Source organism: Tamandua tetradactyla, chromosome 3 (genome assembly GCF_023851605.1).
Source record: "Tamandua tetradactyla isolate mTamTet1 chromosome 3, mTamTet1.pri, whole genome shotgun sequence".
Taxonomy (NCBI): Eukaryota; Metazoa; Chordata; class Mammalia; order Pilosa; family Myrmecophagidae; genus Tamandua; species Tamandua tetradactyla.
Window position 1 is genome coordinate 152,120,301 of NC_135329.1, and position 24,901 is coordinate 152,145,201.

The 24,901-nt window shown below is 35.6% G+C and overlaps 1 protein-coding gene and 1 long non-coding RNA gene across 27 annotated transcripts in view; one reads left to right on the plus strand and one right to left on the minus strand.

Annotated features, from left to right (window-relative positions):
* The window catches only part of ZNF385B (zinc finger protein 385B), a 479,275-nt gene that overhangs the window by 134,654 nt on the left and 319,720 nt on the right, over positions 1–24,901 (minus strand). The window contains exon 2 of one of the 21 annotated variants that reach the window (XM_077154347.1): positions 2,049–2,189. The exons of 18 other annotated variants lie outside the window; for them this stretch is intronic. The gene's annotated coding sequence lies outside the window, so the exon portion shown is untranslated. Of the gene's footprint in view, positions 1–2,048; positions 3,565–24,901 lie in introns of those variants that run through there. 2 more of the 21 variants (XM_077154349.1, XM_077154346.1) reach the window with 2 other exon arrangements.
* LOC143677826 (uncharacterized) overlaps positions 1–24,901 on the plus strand; it is a 132,143-nt gene that overhangs the window by 35,249 nt on the left and 71,993 nt on the right. The window contains exons 6-7 of one of the 6 annotated variants that reach the window (XR_013172907.1): positions 5,012–5,229; positions 7,206–8,001. The exons of 2 other annotated variants lie outside the window; for them this stretch is intronic. This is a non-coding gene — a long non-coding RNA (uncharacterized LOC143677826). Of the gene's footprint in view, positions 1–5,011; positions 5,230–7,205; positions 8,002–24,901 lie in introns of those variants that run through there. 3 more of the 6 variants (XR_013172906.1, XR_013172905.1, XR_013172908.1) reach the window with 3 other exon arrangements.

Sequence of the window (24,901 nt, forward strand, 5' to 3'; positions counted from 1 at the left end):
AGACTAACAGATAAACATGTTTTTCAATGGAGGTTAAATCCTGGTTAATGTGAGGAAAAATAGCAACTCCATTAATTTGTTTTTTCTGTATACCAAATTTTGGACAACAAAATCTTTGCTTCGTTAATGTTTCTTTGATGACAAATATGCTGACCGTTATTGGCTTACTGGTGTGAACTGAAAAAATAATAATCCCAAACTTAGTTTCCCTTTTTAATGAGGAATAATGACCTCAAACCAAGGCCAGATAAATAAAAACACACACACAAAAACACGAACAAAATGAACGAACAAAATGCACACACACACACACACACACACACACCACTGGCTTGCTTAAAGTATAACTGGTAGCAGTTTAATGTAATTTGCTGTTTGACCCAGGCATGAATAAATATACATACACAGAGAAAGATACTGAGCTGGCAAATACGATGCTCATATCTCAATAAAATGCATATTATGAATCTTATACCACTAATAAATCTGTAGTGTTTCAATGTCATTAGCGTAGAGAATTTGAATAATATTCAAATTATGAACAATTTCTATAAAATTTAGTTTCATGGTTAAATTCAATGCAATATGACTTTATAAGTGCTTAAAATAATAACCAACAACTTTGAACAATTTCTATGTAGCAGGTGCTATGCTAAGTGATTTCTATGCATTATACAATCCAATTTTTATTAGAACTCTATGAGGTGGACTCCATTATTTTCATGTCACAAAGAAGATTGAAGAATTTTAGTGAATTAAGTAACTTGCCTACTTACTGTTAATAAATGACAGAACTTGGATTAAAACCAACGTTTAGTGACTCCAGACCCAAATTCCAGCTCATGTTTAGTTTAATATGGATTAGAAATTAGAGGGCTTGGATTGGAGTCTCAGTGTTAATCAATTACTAGCCTTGAGACCTTAGAGAAATCACTGAACTTCTTCAAACTTCAATTTTCTAATATATAAAACAGCACAAATAAAACCTCCCAGCTATTCTCATGGAGTTACCAGGAGGAGTCAAGAGATAATGTACACAAGATTAATAATAATTAATTAATTATTGTATAATGGGATAATGTATAATGTCCCCAAAATAAAATTTTATAACAATGCAGGATCTTAACGTTTTATAAATCCCAAGGTGTTTCATGGGGCCAAACAACAACATCAAACAAGGGATCTTATTAGAAAAGGAGAGCTTAGGAAGCCACTAAAGCAATATTTCCTTCTACTACAGGAAATTTTAAGCAGGTTGCCCAGAATGGCATAGGGAAAGCATAAGAAAAAACATTTACCCTTTGTGGGTGCATGATAAATGAAAGAAGATAAGTATCATGTTATCTCTCGTGTTGCCAATGTCACCAAAGAACAGGGCCAACTAAGTCCTGCTCAGATTCCAGCTGGGTAGCAGTGTGGTCTGACAGATCATATGAGGGACTGACAACCTGGAGTTAGGACAAATGGAATGTAAGAATGTCCTAGGCAAGCTTAGCATGAATGGGACCCAGTATAAACTATTTTCTCTGGAGCAAAACTGTCTAAGCTCAACACGTTACTATAAATATCCTCAGGAAAACAATCAGCCAAACCAAGAAAAGAGATAAAGATGCAGGTCCAGATCGGTAACTATAAATAACTGCCAAAACCTTGAAACTGAATGAACACAAAGAGTAGATAGCAGAAAATAAATAATTATCTGATTAATAAAATTATAATAGCACAATCAAAGGAATTTCTATATTTAAAAATCGGAACATAGTTCACTTTGTATCTTTCCTTTCCTACTGATGTACAGTTCCTCAAAATTAACCTTTCTAAATTAGATAGGAAGCTAGCTTAATTCATGACATATAAAAAGTTACATTTTGAAAAATTACTTCTACAGCTTATTTTCATTAGGACGAATATGTCTTATTTCTTGGGAGCTGTGTTTTAATTTAAAAGGAGATAAGCAAGTTTTCAAACTAAAACATGGCTTCCCAGGAAGGTCTATCCTGAATTCCGAGCGATTCAAAAGCGATAGTTGGTAAAATATTTTTACGCACCTTCTCAGAGCCTCACATTAATAATCTTCCAGGAGATTTAAAGACATCATTTGGTGAGCATTTACTCTGTTTGAAGAACTACTCCGGGTGCTCGCGGCAGGCACTGTTATCCGAATGGCTGATACCCATGCTTCAATTCTTCTACAATACCAGAAGTATCAGCTTCACAAATCACTTCCCAGCTGAAGACAACATTTCCCAGCTTCCCTTGCGGTTTGCAGGGACCACATGACATTATTTTGACCAATGAGATGTGCATGGAAGTGATTACTTCCGGGTTATGTGCTTAAAAGTAAATCTCTCAATTTCCTCATTCCTCTGATTTGGAGTATGGAAGTGGTAGTGAGCTGATCATGCAGAAAGGAAATGAAAAAGCAAAGATAGCTAAACTGCAAGATGGAGTTGTCTGGCCTCCCAAAGAACTGTCGTACCATTCCTGGATCACAAGCCTCTATCCTGTGAGAACCACTGTATTCTTGAACTCTTATTACAGTAATCTAACTGTACCCACATCGATAGAAGACTGGACATATAATTTGTGAGACATTACTATCCCAGTATTACTAGAGAATTTAGTGTTAGAGAGATTAAAGAACTTCCTCAAAAACAAAAGGTAGTAAGCTCGTGAACCTGGAATTTTAATCAAGTGCTTTTCCATTAGATTTTATTTTTATACTAACAGAGAGTAAATGATTAAATTACAGAAAATTAGTACTGTGCAGTTTTCCAGTTCCTAATCTGTTAATCTCATAGAATTATAAAATAGTCTTCAGTTTCATTGGGTTATAATCAAAGAATTATAATCAAGGATTATAATCAATTAGAATCAGCTACAACCCCCTATTTTTCTTACTAATAGCTAGAGAATCAATTATCAACTCCACTAGGACCTATCTTTCATAAAATATTCCACTAGTAAAATAATGGAAGAAAAATATACTGAACTTTCTGGACTGTGAAATGGAGGGGTAGTTAGGCTGCTCTGACAATTTACAAAATAACACTAAAAAATCAAATAATGGAGAAACAAAGAGTTTTTGAGTATATTTTCTTCTCTAATATTGTCCTCAGGTTAACTCATAAATTTGTTATTAGAAGGCGACATATAGGCATTCATTTCAACATTTAACAGATTTTTTTTAGTGCCTTTTCTGTGTTAGGTACTCTTTAGGCACTGGGGTTACAGCAGGGAACTAAACAAAGTCTACACATACGGAGTTTATACTCAAATTAATCTGTACATAATGACCTACATAAATGAACATGACTGGATTTCACTGTGTATCAGTGACTTATAATTTTAAAGTAAACTTTATATTTTGAAATATTAAGTTTATAGAAAAATTATAAACCTAATACAGGGTTCTCATGTACACCTTATTCATTTTCCGTGGTACATTTGCCAACAATAAAGACACTAGTTTTTTCACTAATGTCCTTTTTATGTTCCAGGATCCAATGCCAGAATACAATGCTGTTTTTAGTCATTAGGTTTTCTTAGTCTCCTCTAGTCTGTAATGGTTTTTCTTAGCTCTTCCTTTTTTTTTTTTTTTTTAACTTTTTTTATTGTGCAGTATACAAAGAAAGAAATAAAAAAGCAATAGTTTTCAAAGCACTCTTCAACAAGTTGTTACAGGACGATCCTCTCATATTTTTCCTTCTGGCTGGTCCATAATATAGGAGGCTAGAGGGTTTAAATATTTTTTTATCATCACAATTGATAAAAAATTCTTTTTTTGTGTGAAAAATAACATATGTACAGAAAAGCTATAATTTCAAAGCACAGCACCACAATTAGTTGTAGAACATATTTCAGAGTTTGACATGGGTTACAATTCCACAATTTTAGGTTTTTACTTCTAGCTGCTCTAAAATACTGGAGACTGGGCGGGCCACGGTGGCTCAGCAGGCAAGAATGCTTGCCTGCCATGCCAGAGGACCTGGGTTTGATTCCCGGTGCCTGCCTATGTTTAAAAAAAAAAAAATACTGGAGACTAAAAGATGTATCAATTAAATGATTCAGCATTCGTATTCATTTGTTAAATCCTATCTTCTCTATATAACTCTAACATCACCTTTGATCTTTGCATCCCTCTCTTTAGGGGTGTTCAGGCTATGGCAATTCTAAATTTTTCATATTGAAAGTGTCTGTCACTAATATGGGGTAGAGAGATGGAACTATCTGATGTTCTGGAGAGGCTGGGCTAGGTTTCAGGACTTATCTGGACCAGGGACCCATCTGGAGGTTGTAAGTTCTGTAAAGTTACTCTAGTGCATGGAACCTTTGTGGAATCTTATGTATTGCCCTAGGTGTTCTTTTGGATTGGCTGGAATGGTCCTGGATGGGGCTTGGCAGGTTATGATATGTAGCAAGGTCTAACTGAAGCTTGCATAAGAGCAACCTCGAGAGTAGCCTTTCAACTCTATTTGAATTCTCTCTGCCACAGATACTTTATTAATTACATTTCTTGTCCTCCTTTTGGTCAGGACGTAATTGTTGATCCCACAGTGCCAGGTCTGGATTCATCCCTGGGAGTTATCTCCCACGTCACCAGGGAGACATCACCCCTGGGTGTCATGTCCCACGTTAGGCGGGAGAGCAATGATTTCACTTTCTGAGTTGGGCTTAGAGAGACTGAAGCCACCAGAAGTAACTCTTAGGCATGCCTATTGGTAGTCTAAACTTCTCTGCTACCTATACTAACTTCACAAGAGTAAGCCTCATGATCGAGGGCATGATGTATTGATTTGGGTGTCCATAAAGTTTGACACAATATCAGGGGATTCCCTGGTAAGGTTTAATAGTTGCATATTCTTTCCCCCAACCCTCACGGGACTTTGACAATACTTTTTGATTATCTTAGCCATTCCTTTTCCCTCATGATCTTGACAAATTTTTTTTTTAAATACCTGACCAGTGCTCAGAATAGTGTTGAGTTAACTGATGTTTTTCTCTTGATTAGATTGGGGTCATTTTTTTTGAAAGAATACCACAGAGATTGAGAGCCTTTTCGCTACACATCAAAGCATACATGAAAGAGATATTACTTATCACTGGTGATGCTAACCTGATCTTCAAGGATTCCTGGTTCCTTTTATTGGAGAATGGAATTTTGAAACCAAGATCTGGGCATTGGGTGTGCTTATTGCTCTGGAGTGTCTTTCTTTCCAGGCCGTCTCAGTGAGTAATATGATTTTAATAATTAATTTTTTATATGTTTTGAATATCAGAACTAACCATCTCCATTTCTATACGTCTATACTAAAATATGGTAAATTTATTTGGGAAATCATATATACATATATACACATATACATGAACTCAGAGGTGCTAAAATCATATACAAACATCAACTTAATGGTGGTAAAATAATGTTAGGTATAGAATAGTAAAATGAATTCATTAAATGCTACTACATTCCTGTCCTTTATATTCTAAGATGCCAGTTTTACTGTAGAAGGATTTTGGAGGGCTACTTAAAAGAAAGACAGCATGACCTTCTTCATCCTGCCCTCCAGTCTGCTACTTGGCACACAGTTGTGATGGCTGGTGTCCTAGTATTTTGAGTACCAGAGCTACACTTTAGGAATGGAAAAATGTTGAGGTAAAAAGAGCCTGGGTTCCTTAACTATCCTGTATGGCTGTCATACAAGCCCTGATTGCAGACCTGCAGACCTCTTTTATGTAGGAGGAAAAATAAACTTTCTTTTAAAGCCATTATTATCAGAGCTTTGTTTCTGAGCCACATGTAATCCCTAACTAATATATAGGTAGGCTGGAGAAGAGTCAGAGAGAAGTAACACTTATTGAGGACTCATTATCTATCAATGATATATTTATGCAGTCCACACAACACTGTGCTTACAGTTGAGAAATTAAAATTTAGTGAGGTTAAGACTGTTGGCTTAGGTTCACACAACTCAGTATTGAAACCAAGCTGGGGTTTAAACCAAACCCTTTTCTTGACACAACATATTAAAACATCTTGCATATAAGAGGTACTCAAACTTAGCAATGGGTACAAATACACACACTGGTATACCTCACTCAACAAGTATTATAGGATGATATCTAAATAAATAAAATGATACATTTAAATATACAGCAAAATAGAAACATGCATCCTAATCATCTCCAGGATGAGCACCTCAAACAGGTCCACTTTGGGTGAAATCTTAGGACTTAAATTGTTCTCTCTCCATAAACATAAAGAGCTATAGTTTTTTTTTTTCCTCTGGTCTAGAATGTGAAACCATTCACCAATCTGTCAATCTACCTACCCACTTATACATTCATGTTTACTGAGCATCTACTATTTGCCAAGTAATCTGTTAATTGCACATACAACATGGAATAAGACACAGTTGCTGTCCACTGAAAGCTTATAGTCTAGTAGGAGAAACAAACAAATAAATATGCAGTTAGAATAGGGCAAGGTTTCTCAACCTTGGCACCAGTGACATTTGGGGCTAGATAATTATTTACTGTGGGGTTGTGCATTGTAAGTTATTTAGCAGCACTCCTAGCTTCTACCCCACTGGATACCAAGTAGCACACTAATCCCTTGTTACGACCAAAGATGGCTCCAGACACTGTCAAATGTTCCCTGGAGGCAAAATCACCCCTCTAAATCTCCATCATCTCTACTTCCTCATACTGTTGAGAACTACTATAGTAGAGTGAGTATAAAATGCTATAAAACTTTAAAAGATGGGCTTCTAGCTTAGTCTGGGGTCAGGGAAGTTTCCTGGAGGAGTTAATTTCTTCACAGAGGTCTAAATGTTCAGCAAAATATAGATAGATGGAGTATTGATTGTCCGCATATATCTGTTTCACTATTTTGAATCAAGAAGGTATCAGAATATGTGCAAAGAGTCAGGATTTATAATTTATAGAGTACAACATATTGGGGGCAATAAAGGTGGTTTAGCATGCTTGGAATGGAGAGGTAGGCTATGAGAGGGAAGTATGAAAAAATACATATGCCTACAGAGGAACACAGGGGTCTAGTCATGATCAGATAGGTTGTGACCAGAAAAGGCCAACATTTGGGGAATAAAAAGTTCAGTTTTGGATGTGCCGAGTTGTCTTTGGGAAAACCAGGTGGAGGTGTTGAGTAAAAGTTTGATTTTTTTTTTTTTTTGAACATGACTCAGGCCAGAAGAATGAAAACCATCTACATCTAAAAGATATGTGAAACCATACATGTGGATGAAATTACCTAAGGACAGTGAAGAGTGGGGAGAAGCAGCCCTTGGACTTGAGGGTTACAAAGTGAACAAAGATGAGGGAAAAGCAGGGTGATGGTCATTTCACAGAAAGCAAATAAGGAGAGATTTTTTCATAAACATGGCCTAAAGGTCAAGTAAGATGAAGATCCTCAGAACACATCCACTAGGGTTGGCAATTAGGAAGACATTATTGGCTTTTTCCAGAGCCATGTTAGTGGTGTGTTCTGAGTGGTAGCCAGCATACAGCGGGCTGAAGAGTGAATGAGATGGGATCCAGGAGAGACACTTTCAGGAAATTTGGCAGAAAGAACTGGAGTCAAGTAAACACTGTGATCATGGTAGGGGTAAGTGTTAAACCCATCCAAAGTCAAATTAACTTGAAAGTGGATGGTGTGTGTGTATGAGAGATTTTAAAGCCTAAAGCCTGACTTCAGATTAACTGTAAATGCTGCTTACAGGCTTGTTCTTGTCTCTGACTCTGAGTCTCTTGGGTATTTATATTAAGCCATCTTATGGAATCTCTGAATGTGAGCACAACTGGATTTTTTTTTTTTTTTTTGCCTCTTCACAGCATATCACAAAATGCAGGGTGACTTTATAGTACCTATATACCTATCTATGGGATATGTCTTCCAAATAAAGGATTAATTTTAATACCTGACTCATTCTCCCCTAATATTATAGAGCTTCCTTCAAAAATTGTATGATCTCAATAATTCAAAAGTAAGAATTCATAATAATAAGCTATTTTATCAAACTCTAAAGATATATTTCCATGAAGTATATTTATGAAAATCCTTCTGTGAACTGAGAGGTTTTGGTATGTAATCTAGCAGCATTGGAATAATTGCTTCATGAGAAGTGAAAGCTGAAATGGATGCTAGAGACCTTCCTGCTCTTTCTTCACCCCTCACATCCATTCAGTGATGAGCTCCAGGGATTTTTTAAAGAATCACTTTCAAAACATCCTATAGTTCTATCCCTTCCAGTCCATAGCTACTGTTGTCATCTTCCTTGTCTCTTCCCTGTGACTAGTGTTTATTTATGGAACAAATATATATGAAAAAAGTTCACAAACTCTCCTTAGAACTGTGTAATGGCTTCACATAAAATCCAGATTATGTCTTATCAAACCTTATCTATTTGTTCCAACCACTTCCTACATATTCCATTTTATACACCTATACTCTAGCCATACAGAACCTGGGGTTTTATCCTCACTTACTCCTACAGGCCTGTATTCTTACATTTCTATCCTCTGTTCATCTGGAAAATGGTATGCATTTTTAAAAACTCAGTTCAAGTGTCTTCTCCTTTGAAAAAACCTTTGTCAATATTCTCTCCCCACTTAAACCCAGATAGAACTGACCTCTCCTCCTTTGGTGCCTCCAGTGTACCTTAAACATATTTCTGTAATAGTCTCAAAATCACTTTATTACATGCATTAGTTTTTACAGGTGTATCTCCTATTAAAATGTCAACTCCTTGAAGAGAGAGACTGCTTTTTATTTTTATGTGTCCCCAAAACATGCATAGTGCCTGGCATATATCAAGAGCTGAAGGAGTCCAATCCAAGCCTCCCTTTTCACTGAGGAAGAAATGAGGTCCAGAGAAGTGTAACGATTTGCTCCAGTTACTCAACTAATGATTGGCAGAATTTGGAAGAGAAGCTATAGATGTTGCCTGACCTTCAAGCTAGGGCTCTTAACACTACACTATGCTGGCTCCTCATTTTCTTGAAAAGAAGGCACCTAGGGCCCAGCTCTGTAGGTTGCTAACTTTGTACAACAAAGTTTTAATATAAAATATTTGAGTAAATAGTTGATGTGGAAATGTTTCTTTCTAATTGCAAAAAAAGTGGGTTAAATGATCTTAAAATGTATTGATTTTATTCTTACCCTCTTCCCTACTCCCTTCCACCTTCCACCTGATAGACTTCACCAGTTAGCTTTTACTTGGGTATTTCTGAAAGAGTGTAAAATCCCCAGATACATATCCACTGAAGACCAACCAATGTACTACCAAACACTTCTTGTTGGCAAAGAAAAGCCTATTTGTGTTGATTTACTATAAGTATCTCATATTTAGCCAGCACCTGGTTGGAATTTTTGTTTGTTCTTTTCAGCTATTTAAAGAAAAGAGTCACAGAGAGGGACAGAAATAAATTCTAGGATTTTCTTGGAATTATGTGTCTAAATTACCTTATATAGGAAGACTGCATCTTTGAATTAGGTTACTTTTTTTTTTAACGGCCGTGAAGATAACCAGCTTGTCCTTTTCATTTATGACCACAAATAGAGCACTTAACTGATGAATACATTTTACTTAGTATGTTTTAATAGTTCTTAGTATATAGCATTAATATGTAAAGGCCCTAAAGAGCCCATTAAGGCTCTGAGCAACAAGCTGCATTTTAATAATGCAGAGACTATGTGAGAGGAAAGCCAATTTCTGCTATTTAGGAAACATAAGCAAAAAAAAAACCCCAACTTGCTGAAAGAGCTGAAGTTCATAATTAAAAAAGGTTTAAAATGCACATGTCCTACAGATGGTAGGACTTAACATCACACCCCAAAGCACAGGAAAATGAAAATATTTAAAAAATTTTCTCCACACCCAGGCTTCTTTCAAGTCCTCTGCTCAAAAGAGGATCGAGAGTATGAAAAATCATTCAACTTCTGTTTTCTTCTAAGAATAAATCCCAGTTTTAAATCTATGAAGTAAAACAAACTTGTCCCATGTTTATACTCTCAAAAGATAGCCTTTCATATTCCTTTAGGAGTCAGTGGGGCTTGAATATGAAAAGATGTGACATACACAGGCAGGGTGAAACATTTGAGTGCCATTTTGTCAATACCCGTTTTCTAACCTCCATTGGAAAGGAGGCCGTTCTTTCTGAATAAGCAAAACTTTTGTTATAAAGAAATCATGTTCTGTTTGTTCAAATTTTCATTTCAAAGAGGAATAATGAGTAGAGAAGACTATTTTCTCATCTTCATACTGAACATCCCACAAGTCAAGACCCAATCCTGCCATTCCTCTCGTTAATAGGGAGATAAGGGAGGATATTAGAGTTCTGTCAGACTTACCCGCTATGATTGTTAAAATCAGTTTCCAGCTTAATCTGTCTCTCCTGGGAAGGAGCCTGTAGCCATGAAAACCACTCAATCATCACATGCCATACCACAGTGACTCTCTGAGCAGACATCCTTGGCTGGTATAATTTGTTTGACTACCCTGAGGTCAGGCTGCCTAGTGATGAAAGAATCTTTTCCATCCATCGGAATCTTTTCTTCCAATATAATATGGTTATATTGCATTTTCCTTTGTGTACATGGATGATGTTCCTGACCCACCATCAACAGTGGTGAATATGAAAAGCAAAATGATACAGTAGGGTTGAGCTTAAGAGCTATTCACAATAGGAAAAATGTGAAGTAGATTACTTTTTTTTTTAATAGCCATGAAGATAACTAGCTTGTCCTTTTCATTCATGACCACATGACTACAGGAACTCTTGAAAACTCCTACCTAGCACCACAGAGAGAGCTCTGCATTAGTCTGTCTATTTGGTTTTCAGTAACCTGCTCCCACCCAACCCCAGACCTCCAGCCTCTCTGGTAGTTCTCACATTTTGGTCTTATTTTTCAGGCAGATATCTATTTATCTGGTACCTAGTATATTTATAGTGGCAAAGTAATAAATAATAATCATACCTAAACACCTTGGGAGGAATTAAAGAAGGTGTGTCAGCTTTAATTTTGGATTTTCTTATTACTTCTCTGCTTGGCTCTCAGACAATATTAGGAGAGAATAAAAATCATCATTACTGTCTAGCTGTTTAGGAACTTACATGAAATGAACAGGGGTTTAGTTCTGTTCTAACTGGCTCAGTTTCTGGCTGTATCAGCAGAAAGCCAGGCACTGAATGATCCACCTTCCTCTCCATTCTCCCATCAATTCAAACTGGGAACAGCTGGCCAGACACACATATTCCATAGGGAAGTGAGAGCAGTGAAGAAGAGAATAAAAGGAATTTGGGGAAAGGGAGTTTTATTTCTAGAGTGAGCCAACTGGGAAGCAATACCAGTATTTCCTCAATTGACAGGTCTTCTCTGCCCCATACAGAGGGGAGAGAAATGGCAGCTTGCTCTGACCCAAGTCAAAACCCAGATTATATGCAATCTTTTCCCACAGATACTGAACCTCATGTATGAAAAGTATTTTACTGGAGGGTTCCAGAATTTGGAAATAATTAACTAAGACTTCCTTTACCTTATTGGTTCCATGATTTAAAAAATGAATGTCAGCGAGACACTGTTAGTTTAGTTAGTGGAATAAAAGCAAGTTTAAAATAGTGAAACTGTTCCACTCTTGTAATAGGAACTGAGTCTTTTGGGAAGCTACACAACAGGACAATTTGGAAAGAGGATGTGACTGTGTTGTGAATGCTTATTGCTAGTTGGAAGCCTAGTGTTGACCTGCTGATTTTTCTTTTAAGACAGATCTAACTATAGTCAGATATCCAATTTGATGTTCATTAAACTGACACCACAAGGACAAAAATGATAATGGGGAAACATTTAGCATGGTATAGTGGAAAGTACATGTTTAAAAAGGCCTGGATTTATATCCCTGTTGACGTGTAGTCTCTGTGTTACCCTGGAGAAGTTATCTCATCTCTCTGATCTCCTGCTATCACACCTCTGCAATGGAACACTGTCATCTTCATAGAGCAGATTCCCCTCTTACAGGATCAGGTGAGAGACGGGCTCACATTCTGGAGCCAGATCATCAGAATTTGAACTCAGATTCCACAAATTCAGGGGCCTTAGGCAAGTAAGTGGACCACTCTGGCTCAGTTCTCACATATGTGAAATGGGGATTATGTTAAAATATATTTCATAAGATTACATGAGACAATGCATGCATGTGGTTTAAGCCCACTACTTGGCACTAGGTACTTTAACCAGTACCTTTGTTACCTGTAACTGTTGTTATTGTTATTATTATTTATATTATTATCAGACTGTGGTAGTGCTCAATGAATATTGGTGTTATTTATCTCTTTTAAATTCCCTTTCTCTACCCCCTTCTGAAAATTTTACATGTTTAATACTACAAAATATTACTTGATTATATCAGCTTTCCCTTTAAATACAGTTTTATCTAACACTTACTTATGATGACTGATAGAAGCAACAGTCCTAAAAAGTTAGATAAAGTATCTCAGGCCCAGAGTGACTCATGCTCTCCAAGAAATAATATAAATATAAACCTACATAGAGAGAACGAGAAAGAGACAGAGACAGAGATGAGAGAGGGAGAGATAGAGACTATATATGTATAGTTAAACTTTTAGAAAATCTCTTTGTAACCTTGAATCTCTTTTATACTATTATTTTTTATTTCTTTCATTGTATATTTCCTATTTGTTCCACACAAACATGCTCTCAGCTGTCAGTATTTTCTCTAGTTATCTCCATAGTGTAGTTTCAAAATGAAATTTCTCCAATTTTCCCAATGGTTCTTGAATTAACGTAAAATAGGAGTAGTTTTATTGAAGCAATCTTTTGTCAATTTTTGTGGCTAGAAAAATAACAGACAGCAGTTAAATGGCTTTGGGGTATATGCTGCCCAAGAAGTCACTTAGAACCCAGTGGGGAAGCCACAGGGGGTTAGCCTGTCTAGTACTGCTTTTCCTATATACCTTTTTAAAATACTTTCTATAATAGCATCCCTGGAAAGTTGTTCTGCCCTGGTGCAACTTTAACTTAATCTCTCCTAAGCAGGGCTAATTGCAAAAGTACCTCAAGACTATTCCACACAAATGGTGATCTTAGTACATGGTGAAACTTTAGGATGGAAAGTAATGCAATTCGTCCATTTCTCTCTGCTTTGACTTATTCTTAACTCGCTACTTAAAACTAACAATCTGTTTCTCTTTGAAGGTTCACGTACTTTCTTTCTTTTGTCCTCATAAATTGGATATGATGGAATGGGTGTGTCAAACTTGTTAACATATAAACTGAGGCACAGGTAGAGACTAAGTGATTTATCAATTGGCAGAACAGTGGACTGCTTCTCATCTCCCATTAGGGCCCATAAGGTCATTTGGATCCCAATGTCTCTTCTGTTTTAGTGACTCTGTATCAGCTTATTTTATTTTTCCTTGGGGGAGAAAAAGACCCAAAGCCTACCTAAGAGTCTGTAATGAGAAAATATAATATTTTGGTGCTAGTAGCAATGTGATTAGTTGTCTCATGATTACAAATTGGGCAGGAACAAATTCTTTAAAGAAATTAAACCACTGAAACCTGTGTGTACTCCATTTATGAAGTAAGCAGTTGAAGACTAAGCAGTTATGAATGTTCTTTTAAAATGAGATAAATCTTGAGACTAGAAGAGTTTTCTTTTCCTGGCTTCCACCCTTTTTCATCTTCTAGACAGCATCCATATCTAACAGCAGTAATGCAGTTAAGCACTTTCCCCACCCTTCTTCTGGTTGTTCACATAGGCAAACATAATGCCACTTGAAAAAAAATATCCTTAAATAGCCATCATTTTTATTAATTCATAAGTATAACACTGACTAATTGTAACTTACTACTCTCAATGGCTAATACTCTCAATGGTTGAAACTCACAATTCATCATAAGCATCACATGGGTTCTACTTTTTTCATAGAATGCTTTCCATTGGTAATAACTTCACCTCATTAAGGAACTGAAAATGAAATCATGGTATGGTTATTAACCAGGTATCATCTTTACAATAGCAGAACCCCACAGCAAATTTCACCCTACAAAACTGCTAGTTATTTTTTGGGTGGTGCATGGGCATCTGGAATCGAACCCAGGTCTCCCACATGGCAGGCGAGCATTCTATGACTGAACCACCCATGCACCCTCTAAAAGTGCTAATATTTAGTATTTGGGATAAAGAAAAAAAGAATATTGAATAAAAGTACACTATCACACATTTGGAGTTTTTTTTACAGAAAAAAATGTACTTTAAAGATTCTTTGGAATTGTGTTCTATTATGTCATGGTCCATATGGGGTTGTTGTATTATGTTAATTATTAGCAAAGTAACAAAATATTAACTGAAAGTGTGTTAACTATAGTTGAAAGCTGTATGTCTAAACTGCTTACTGAAGGGTTTTGGCAGCTCTAAAGACAGAATACTCCTCTGTGTCTTTTTTTTTATTGATAACAGGCACAATGGCTTCTCAAAAACTCCTACAACCTTATATTAAGTATATTATAAAATGAGCAGTATGAATTTTCAAATGGGAATACAGTCTGTTACAACCTATTGGGGACACTAAAACCTGGGCATTTTCAGTGAGCTTTATTTATTCAACCCACTTTAAAAAGTTATTATTATAAGGGAAGACAACGGAAATAACTACTGTGGGATTCACTTATATTCTCCAAAATATTAATATCACTTTCACTTATGATAAAAATGAGTCACTTTCTATCAGTGGAATGAAAATCTGGTTTGAGGCAACAAACATTTTCTTTACAATATCATAAACACTGAAACATATCAGAAAATAGTTTTCAGAAAGTATATGTGGATAAGAACAATAATGTATCTAAAAAAGATACAACTCTATTAATTTTTATTCTGTTTACTGAACATTTCAAATAATTTCCATTAAATATTTTTTATTAACCCCAAAATTTTAGCAACAATATCCTTCACAAAATTTATTTTTAAAAAATTATGATGAACAGTCAATCAAATTGGGTATAAGACACTCCAGGATGGTATTCCTATACAGAATCTTTGAACAGCTAATAAAATCTGGTAGCACCATCTTCCTCAAACAGAAAACAGAAAACAGATAAAGGAGTGTAGTAATGGGGCAAGTGCCCGATCAAGAAAACAGTTTAAAAAGTCATAGAAGATCATAGCATCCTTGCTGGCCACTTGTCCATTCCCACCCTGGCATGGTGTGAAGCCAGTGAACACACTCATTTTGGGTCCCTGGACCTGGTTCTGGAGGGAGCAGAGTAACATGTATATACTAGAGTGCTTGTATGTTGGTGCCAGACTACTTGGTGGCAGCCTGAAATACTGGGAACCAGGAAACTCATTTTGGACTCACCCTCCCTGAACTTGCCCTGTAGGCAAAAGTAGCTTGTGGACAGCTAAAGCAGTATAATAAACAATTAAGTCAAAGCAGCCTATGACAGGGATTACAGGGTGTAAGTCATAAAATAGAGCATCCAGGTGGGAAAGTCTATTTCATAGGGAACAGAGGGAGCACTCAAATTCCTGTAAACAGGAATTCCTAAGGCCACAAACAAGCAAAAAGCCCAGGAAAAGATGCAGGATCAGAAGGTAAGAGGACCTGCACTTCACATTCTCCTAATTTAGGCCTCCTCCTTCATAGAAGATCTAAATTCTGAAGGATATCACCAGCCACCACATGGCCAACTTGCAAAGACTGTGAAAGGTGATTTTTGCAATGGTTTATTGTTGTTAGCTCCTGCTACTCAAGGAAATCTCTGTCAAATCACTGGCTAGATACAAACTTAAGGAACAGGCAGCTCAGGGACTAAATCCCAGAGTTAATGCTTTAAAATATTAAAATATACAGTATACAATAAAAGATTACAAGACAAACAAAGAAACAGGAAATGTTGTTCCATACAAAGGAACAAGATAAAAATCCAGAAACCATCAACAAAGAAAATCAGACTTTGGACACCTACCATAAAAAGAATTAAAAAATATCATCCTTAGTATGCTCAAGGAGATAAAGAAAAACAAAGAGAAAGTAATAAAGGATATCAGGAAAATAATGAATGAATAATATGAAAATGAATAAAAAGAAAGAATTTTTTAAAAAAGGAACCAAACAGGAACACTAGATTTAGGACCACAATAATTGAAATGAAAAACACCCTAGATAGTTTCAGCTGCAGAGTACAGCTAACAGAAGACAGAATCAGTGATCTTGAAGCAGGACATTTGAATTGATTCAGACTGAGGAGCATAAATTGAAAAGAAAAAGAAAAAAAAGTATAGCCTAGGAGACTTGTGGGACACTATCAAGCATACCAATATGTGCATTATGAGAGCCACAGATGGAGAAGAAAGAGATAAAGGGTCATAAGGAATGTTCAAAGAAATAACAGAAAACTTACCAAATTTAATGAAAGATATGAACATGTACATTCAAGAAGCTAAGTGAGAACAGAGCAGTCTCTTCAATAAATGGTGCCTAGAGAACTGGATATCCATATGCAAAAGAATGAAAGAAGATCCATCTCTCACACCCTATACAAAAGTTAACTCAAAATGGATCAAAGATCTAAACATTAGGTCTAAGACCATAAAACAGTTAGAGGAAAATGTTGGGAGATATCTTATGGATCTTACAACTGGAGGCGGTTTTATGGACCTTAAACCTAAAGCAAGAGCACTGAAGAAGGAAATAAATAAGTGGGAACTCCTCAAAATTAAACACTTTTGTGCATCAAAGAACTTCATCAAGAAAGTAGAAAGACAGCCTTCACAATGGGAGACAATATTTGGAAATGATATATCAGATAAAGGTCTAGTATCCAGAATTTATAAAGAGATTGTTCATCTCAACAACAAAAAGACAGCCAACCCAATTACAAAATGGGAAAAAGACTTGAACAGACACCTCTCAGAAGAGGAAATACGGATGGCCAAGAGGCACATGAAGAGATGCTCAATGTCCCTGGCCATTAGAGAAATGCAAATCAAAACCACAATGAGATATCATCTCACACCCACCAGAATGGCCATTATCAACAAAACAGAAAATGACAAGTGCTGGAGAGGATGCGGAGAAAGAGGCACACTTATCCACTGTTGGTGGGAATGTCAAAGGGTGCAACCACTGTGGAAGGCAGTTTGGTGGTTCCTCAAGAAGCTGAATATAGAATTGCCATACGACCCAGCAATACCATTGCTAGGTATCTACTCAAAGGACTTAAGGGCAAAGACACAAACGGACATTTGCACACCAATGTTTATAGCAGCATTATTTACAATTGCAAAGAGATGGAAACAGCGAAAATCTCCATCAACAGAAGAGTGGCTAAACAAACTGTGGTATATACATACGATGGAATATTATGCAGCTTTAAGACAAGATAAACTTATGAACCATGTAATAACATGGATGGACCTAGAGAATATTATGCTGAGTGAATCCAGCCAAAAACTAAAGGACAAATACTGTATGGTCCCACTGATGTGAACGGACATTCGAGAATAAACTTGAAATATGTCATTGGTAACAGAGTTCAGCAGGAGTTAGAAACAGGGTAAGACAATGGGTAATTGAAGCTGAAGGGATACAGACTGTGCAACAGGACTAGATACAAAAACTCAAAAATGGACAGCACAATAATACCTAATTGTAAAGTAATCATGTTAAAACACTGAATGAAGCTGCATCTGAGCTATAGGTTTTTGTTTTGTTTTGTTTTGTTTTGTTTTGATTTTACTATTATTACTTTTATTTTTTTCTCTATATTAACATTCTATATCTTTTTCGGTTATGTTGCTAGTTCTTCTAAACCAATGCAAATGTACTAAGAAATGATGATCATGCATCTATGTGATGATGTTAAGAATTAATGATTGCATGTGTAGAATGGTATGATCTCTAAATGTTGGGTTAATTTCTTTTTTTCCGTTAATTAAAAAAAAAAAAAAAAAGAGAAGGGATAATTGGAGATGAAGGGATACAGACTGTACAACGGGACTGGATATAAAAACTCAGAAATGGACAGCACAATACTACCCAATTGTAATGCAATTATGTTAAAACACTGAATGAAGCTGCATGTGAGGTATAGGTTTTTTGTTTTTGTTTTTTTTGTTTTTTTTTCTTTCTATTATTGTTTTAATTCTTATTCTGTTGTCTTTTTATTTCTTTTTCTAAATCGATGCAAATGTACTAAGAAATGATGAATATGCAACTATGTGATGTTATTAAGAATTACTGATTGTACATGTAGATTGGAATGATTTCTAATTGTTTTGTTAATTCTTTTTTTAATTAATAAAAAAAAAAAAAAAAAAAAGAAGCTAAGTGAGCCACAAACAGGATAAACTTGAAGTGAACCATGCTCAGACACATAGTAGTCAAATTGTCAAATGGCATGGACAAGCAAAGGTTCTGAAAACTGCAAGAGAAAAGCAATAGGTTATGTACAAGGGAGTCCCAATAGGAGTAAGTCCTGTTGTCTCATCAGAAACTATGCATCAAGAAGGCAGTAGGATGATGTATGTAAAGTACTGAAGAAAGGAAAGGGTACTAAACAGTGGACTGAAACATCATAAAAAGATAAAGACCTCCAGTAATGTACCTAAGAGTAATTATAAATGCCAGTAGTATTGTATATTTTGGTATGTAACCCAACTTTTTACTTGGTACAGGTTCTAAAATGCAAATACATAAAAAGTAATGATGACAATGTATAAAAACAGTTTCTAACATGTACAACAAATGGTGTGGGAGAAAAAGGTGTATAGGACCTATGTATGTATATGCTATTGAAGCTGTTGGTGTGCTGGTTTGAAATGGTGTATGTACCCTAGAAAGGCCATGCTTTATTCCTAATCATATTTTGTAAAGCAGCCATTTCTTCTAATCCCTATTCAGCATTGTATGTTTGAAACTGTAATTAGATCATGTCCCTGGAGATGTGATGTAATTTAGAGTGGTTGTTAAGCTGGATTAGGTGAGGACATGTTTCCACCCATTCAGGTGGGTCTTGATTAGTTTCCGAAGTCCTATAAAAGAGGAAACATTTTAGAGAATGAGAGATCCAGAGAGAGCAGAGCAGAACGACACAGCCATGAGAAACAGAGTCCGCCAGCCAGTGACCTTTGGAGATGAAGAAGGAAAATGCCTCCTGAAGAGCTTCATGAAACAGGAAGCCAGGAGAAGAAGGTAGCAGATGATGCTGTGTTCACCATGTGCCCTTCCAGATGTGAGAGGAATCCTGACTGTGTTCACCATGTGCCTTTCCAGATGAGAGAGAAACTCCATGTTCATCATGTGCCCTTCCACTTGAGAGAGAAACCCTGAACTTCATCAGCCTTCTTGAACAAGATATCTTTCCTTGGATGCCTTAAATTGGACATTTCTATAAACTTGTTTTAATTGGGACATTTTCCCAGCCTTAGAACTATACACTATCAACTTTATTAAATTCCCCTTTTTAAAAGCCATTCCATTTCTGATATATTGCATTCTGGCAGCTAGCAAACTAGAACAGTTGGTATCAAATGATATATGATTCTTATAGATTTAGGATGCTAAATTTAAGCCCCATGGTATCCGCAAAGAAAATATATGAAAAATATATACAGAAAGAAATGAGAGGGGACTTAAAATAGTACATTACAAAAAAATCAAATAAATATGAATGTAAGCACTACAAGAAGAACCGAGGGACAAAAAAGTTAAGAGGTTTTCAAAAACCAAAGCAAATGGGTAATTCAGTGGTAAAATTCTCATCTTCCATGTGGGAGACCTGGGTTCCTGGCCCATGCACCCAAGAAAAAAAAATTCAACAAATGGTGCTGTGATAACAGGATATTCAGATGGGAAAAAAATGAAATGTGACCTGCATAGCATACAAAAAAAACAAAAAAACAAGAGGACAAAAGAAGTGCTTATTATCAGTAGTTACTCTAAATATAAGTAGGTTAAACTCTCCAAAAGGCAGAGAGTGGCAGAATAGATAAAAGAAGTGGACCCAAATATATGTCATTTACAAGAGACTAACCTCAAATTCAAAGACATAAGTTCACTGAAAGTGAAAGAATGGGGAAAAAATGCCATGCAAATAGTAACCAAAAGAGAGCCAGGGTAGTGGTACTGATGTAAGAAAAACAAAGTTTAAATTAAAAACTGTTAGGCGGGACAAAGAAAGTCATTGTATACCAATACAGGGGTCAATTAAATAAAAATATATAAAGTGATAAATTACATGCATCTAATGACACAGCCCCAAAATATATGAATTAAATATTAACAAATTTGAAGTAAAAAATAGTTCTACAATAATAGGAGGAGACTTGAAAACACCACTTTTAATAATGGATTGGACATGTAGACAGATGATCAATGAGTAAACAGAGACTTGTATGATACTGTAAACCAATTAGACCTAACATATATATTTACAGCACCTCGCCCCATAGCAGCAGATACACATTCTTCTCTAGTGAATATGGATCATTATCAGGGGAGACCCCCCCGAAACAAGTCTCCATAAATTCAAAAATACAGATATCGTACAAGGTATCTTCTCTGGCTATGATGGAATGAAGCAGGAAATCACTAACAGAGAGAAAACTGAAAAATTCAGAAATACATTAAAATTAACCAGCTGATTCTTAAAAAACAACCAATGGGTCAAAGAAGAAACCACAAGAAAAATTAAGAAATATCTTGAGCAAACAAAAACAAAACACAACATACCAAAACTTATAAGATGCACCAAAGACACTGCTGAGAGGGTAATTTATAGCTCAAAATGTTTTCATTAAGAAAGAAGAAATCTCAGATCAGACACCCTACCTGTAAAACTAGAAAGGGTTACTAGAAAAAGAAGAGCAAACTAAATCCAAAGCTTACAAATAGCAGGAAACAAAGATTAGAGGAGAGAGAAATGATATATAGAATAAAACCGAGAGAATCAGTAAAACCAAAAGTTGGTATTTTGAAATGATAAATAAAATTGGCAAACCTTTAGCTTGACTTGAAAGATAAGAAAGAAGACACAAATAACTAAAATCAGAAATGATGGAGGGGGCATTAATACAAACCCACTGAAATAAAAAGGACTATAAAAGCATACTATGAACAGATTTACACCAACAGATTAGATAACCTAATGAAATGGACAAATTCCTAGAAACATGACTCAAGAAGAAACAGAAGATCTCAACGGAACAATAACAAAGAGATTGAGTAAGTTATCAAAAATCTCCCAACAAAGAAGCCCAAACCTGATGACTTCACTTGGGAGTTTTTCCAAACACATCTGGAATTAACACTAACCCTGTTCAGACTCTTCCAAAATACTGAAGAGGGGGAGAACATTTCCTAACTCAGGCCAGTTTCACCCTCATCATACTCAATGGTTGAAGTCTAAAATCTTTCCCTCTAAAATAAAGAACAAGACAAGGATGCCACTATCAGCACTGCTATTCAGCATTATACTGGAGTTTCTAGCCTGAGCAATAAGGCAAAAAAAAAAGAAGAAAAAAAAAGAAAGAAAGGGCATCCAAATTGGAAAAGAAGATGTAAAACTTTCTTTATTTAGCAAATGTCATAATCCTATATATAGAAAATCCAGAAAAATTCACAACAGCTACTAGAACTAATAAATGAATTCAGTAAAGTGACATGGTACAAAGTTAGCACACAAATATAAGTAGTGTTTCTATATTACTAGTAATGAACAATCTGAAGAAGTCAAGAAAAAATTCCAGTTAGAATAGCAACTAAAAGAACCAAATATCTAGGTGAAATTTAACCCAGGATGTAAAAGACATACATAGAATTGCTGAAAGAAACCAAACAAGACCTAAATAAATGGAAGGACACTCCATGTTCATGGATTGGAAGACATCATTAAGATGTCAATTTTACCCAAAGCTGTTTACATATTCAATGCAATCTCAGTCAACATTACAACCGCTTTCTTGGTAAAAATAGAAAAGCCAATCATCAATTTTATTTGAAAAGCAAGGGGCTCTGAATAGCCAAAATCAGTTTGAAAAAGAAGAAAGAAATTGGACAACTCAAACTTCCTGATTTTAAAACTTACTACAAAGCTGTAGTAACCAAAACATCATGGTATTGGCACAAGGAAAGATATATAGACCAAGAGAGTTGATTTGAGAGTCCATAAATAAACCCTCACATCTACGGCCAACTGATTTTTTTTTTACATGGGCAGGCACTGGGAATCAAACCCAGGCCCTCTGGCATGGCAGGCAAGCATTCTTGCCTGCTGAGCCACCGTGGCCCGCCCCCAACTGATTTTTGACAAGATAAACCCAATGTGGTAAGAATAGTCTCATCAATACATGGTGTTGGTAAAACTAGATATCTATATGCAAAAGAATGAAGGCAAACCCCTACATCACACCATATTCAAAAATTAACTAAAAATGGATAAAAGATCTAAATATAAGAGCCAGGAGTATAAAACTGAAGAAAACAAAGGGAAGCATCTTTGGGTCCTTGTGCTAAGCACATGAAAAGATGCTCAATAACATTAGCCATTAGGGAAATACAAATCAAAACCCACAAGATTTCATTTCAAACTAGAAAGACGACTATTAAAAGAAAATAAGGGTTGGAGAGGAGGTGGAGAAATAGTTACACTTGTTCACTGTTGGTGGAAATGTATAATGATGCAGTTGTTGTGGAAAACAGTTTGGCAGTTCCTCAGAAAGTTAAATGTAGAATCATCATATGACCCAGCGATCTTACTTCTAGATATATACCCAAAAGAACTGAAAACAGGAACTCAAATAGATATTTGCACAGTGTTATTTATAGCAGCATTATTTATAATTATTAAAAGATAGAAGCAACTCAAGTATACATCAGCAGATAAATGGATAAACAAAATGTGGTACATTCTTACAATGGAATACTATTCATCCATAAAAAGAAATGAGATTCTGATATATGTAACACCATGGATAAAGTGAAATAATTCAGACAGAAAAGGATAAAGATTGTATGATCTCACTGATATGAAATAATTAGAATAAGCAAATTCATAGTGTGAAAAACTAGAGTACAGCTTAGTAGCTGCTGGGGTGGAGGTAAAGAATGGAGAATTAATGCTAAATTTGTACAGAATTTCTGTTTGAGGTAATGGAAAAGTTTTAATAACAATATTGTAAATGTAATTAATACCGCTGAATTATATACTTGAAAGTGGTTAAAATTGGAAATTTCAAAATATAATTTTTTAACTCATAGAACTGTACAACACAGTAAACCCTAATGTAATATAGTTAATAGTGCAATTATAATACTATTGTTTCGTTAGTTGTAACAAAGGTACCACATTAATGCAAAGTGTTAATAATAGGGAAAACAGGGTGTTTGGGGGATGGTATATGGGAACTGTGTATTTTCTGCATGATTCTTTAAACCTACAACTTCTAAAACTAAAAATAATTTAAAATTTTATGGGGAATACATTTTGTTAATCTGTATTTAGATTTCTAAAAGAGCCCTTTAAATATGAACATGCATTAGGAATATTTTTAAAATTATTGAATGGAAAGTATCCTCTCATTTATTATAAATGCACAAGAATTTAGTAGTTTAATTTTCATGTATATAAACAAGAACAATTGTTTAAATATTTGAAAACACTCTCAGAATATAGCATAGCATTCTACCATTGAACTATCCATGCACCCTCAAAATATAATTTTGAAGTGCACTCAGAAACCCAAGTGTCAGGAAAGGTAATTGTGTCCTTGCTATTATTAATAGGACACAAACTTAATCTGGTTCTACTAAAATGTTGATTACCATCAACATCCTGCACTTTTCTGTACCACCCAAGGCCCATATTAGTTATGATTAATGTGGCCATGTAATTTTTCATCCAAACCATGACTTTTTTAAAATTTTTTTAACATGGGCAGGCACCGGGAATCGAACCCGGGTCCTCTGGCATAGCAGGCAAGCATTCTTGCCTGCTGAGCCACCATGGCCCACCCCATGACAGTTTTGAGAATAAAAGGGGGTACTATTAACAGGCCTATACCAGGACTGTTCTAATCAAACTGGGATAAATGGTCACCTTAGCTATAGCCATCTTTCTTCATAATCTTTCTGTTGTCATTAAGTTATAAAAGTACATGTATAGTTGTCACATCTCCAAATTATAATTTCTACTTTCGGAGCACATAAGTAATGACAGGAGAGGGGAGAAATAGGAAAGGAACAACCAGGTCAATTTCTTTCAACTTTGGAAAGGAGGAAAGCAGGAAAAGAAAGTAAGATCAAATAATTAATCAGGAAGGCAACAGTTAAACAAATTAGTTTTCCCCAATTACTTGCTTCATGTTTTTCTTATAGTCCTTAGCCTATTAGTATAGGTTACTGGTTTATTTAGGTTAGTAAATGGCTATTGTTATTGAACAGCTCTAACTTCAACTTTGGCAGTCATATAAATAAATCTAAATAAACATTAGAATAAGAAGTGGTTAATCCCATCAGATTTCATTAAAGAACAATGCTGAAAGCTATTGTAAAGGATTCAGAGCTCTTAAGTGGCAGCTCTGCTGATTAATTATCATCAGTGAATCATCATTCATTTCATAATGCCTACATTTTTTTGCAGAACAGAAAGAGACTGTTCACCACTACTGATTTCTTTTCTTCTTTGTGATTGCCTATATATGTGCCTGGCATTCTGAGTGTAAGTCATAGAAAATTATACCCTAACATCTGACTTGATCCAGCAAATGTCACTTGGCCTAAGGCTGACTCAGTTACTAAAACCACCAACACTTCTGTAAGCCCATTGTAAGCTGATGTTATTTTTGACATTAGTATTTTT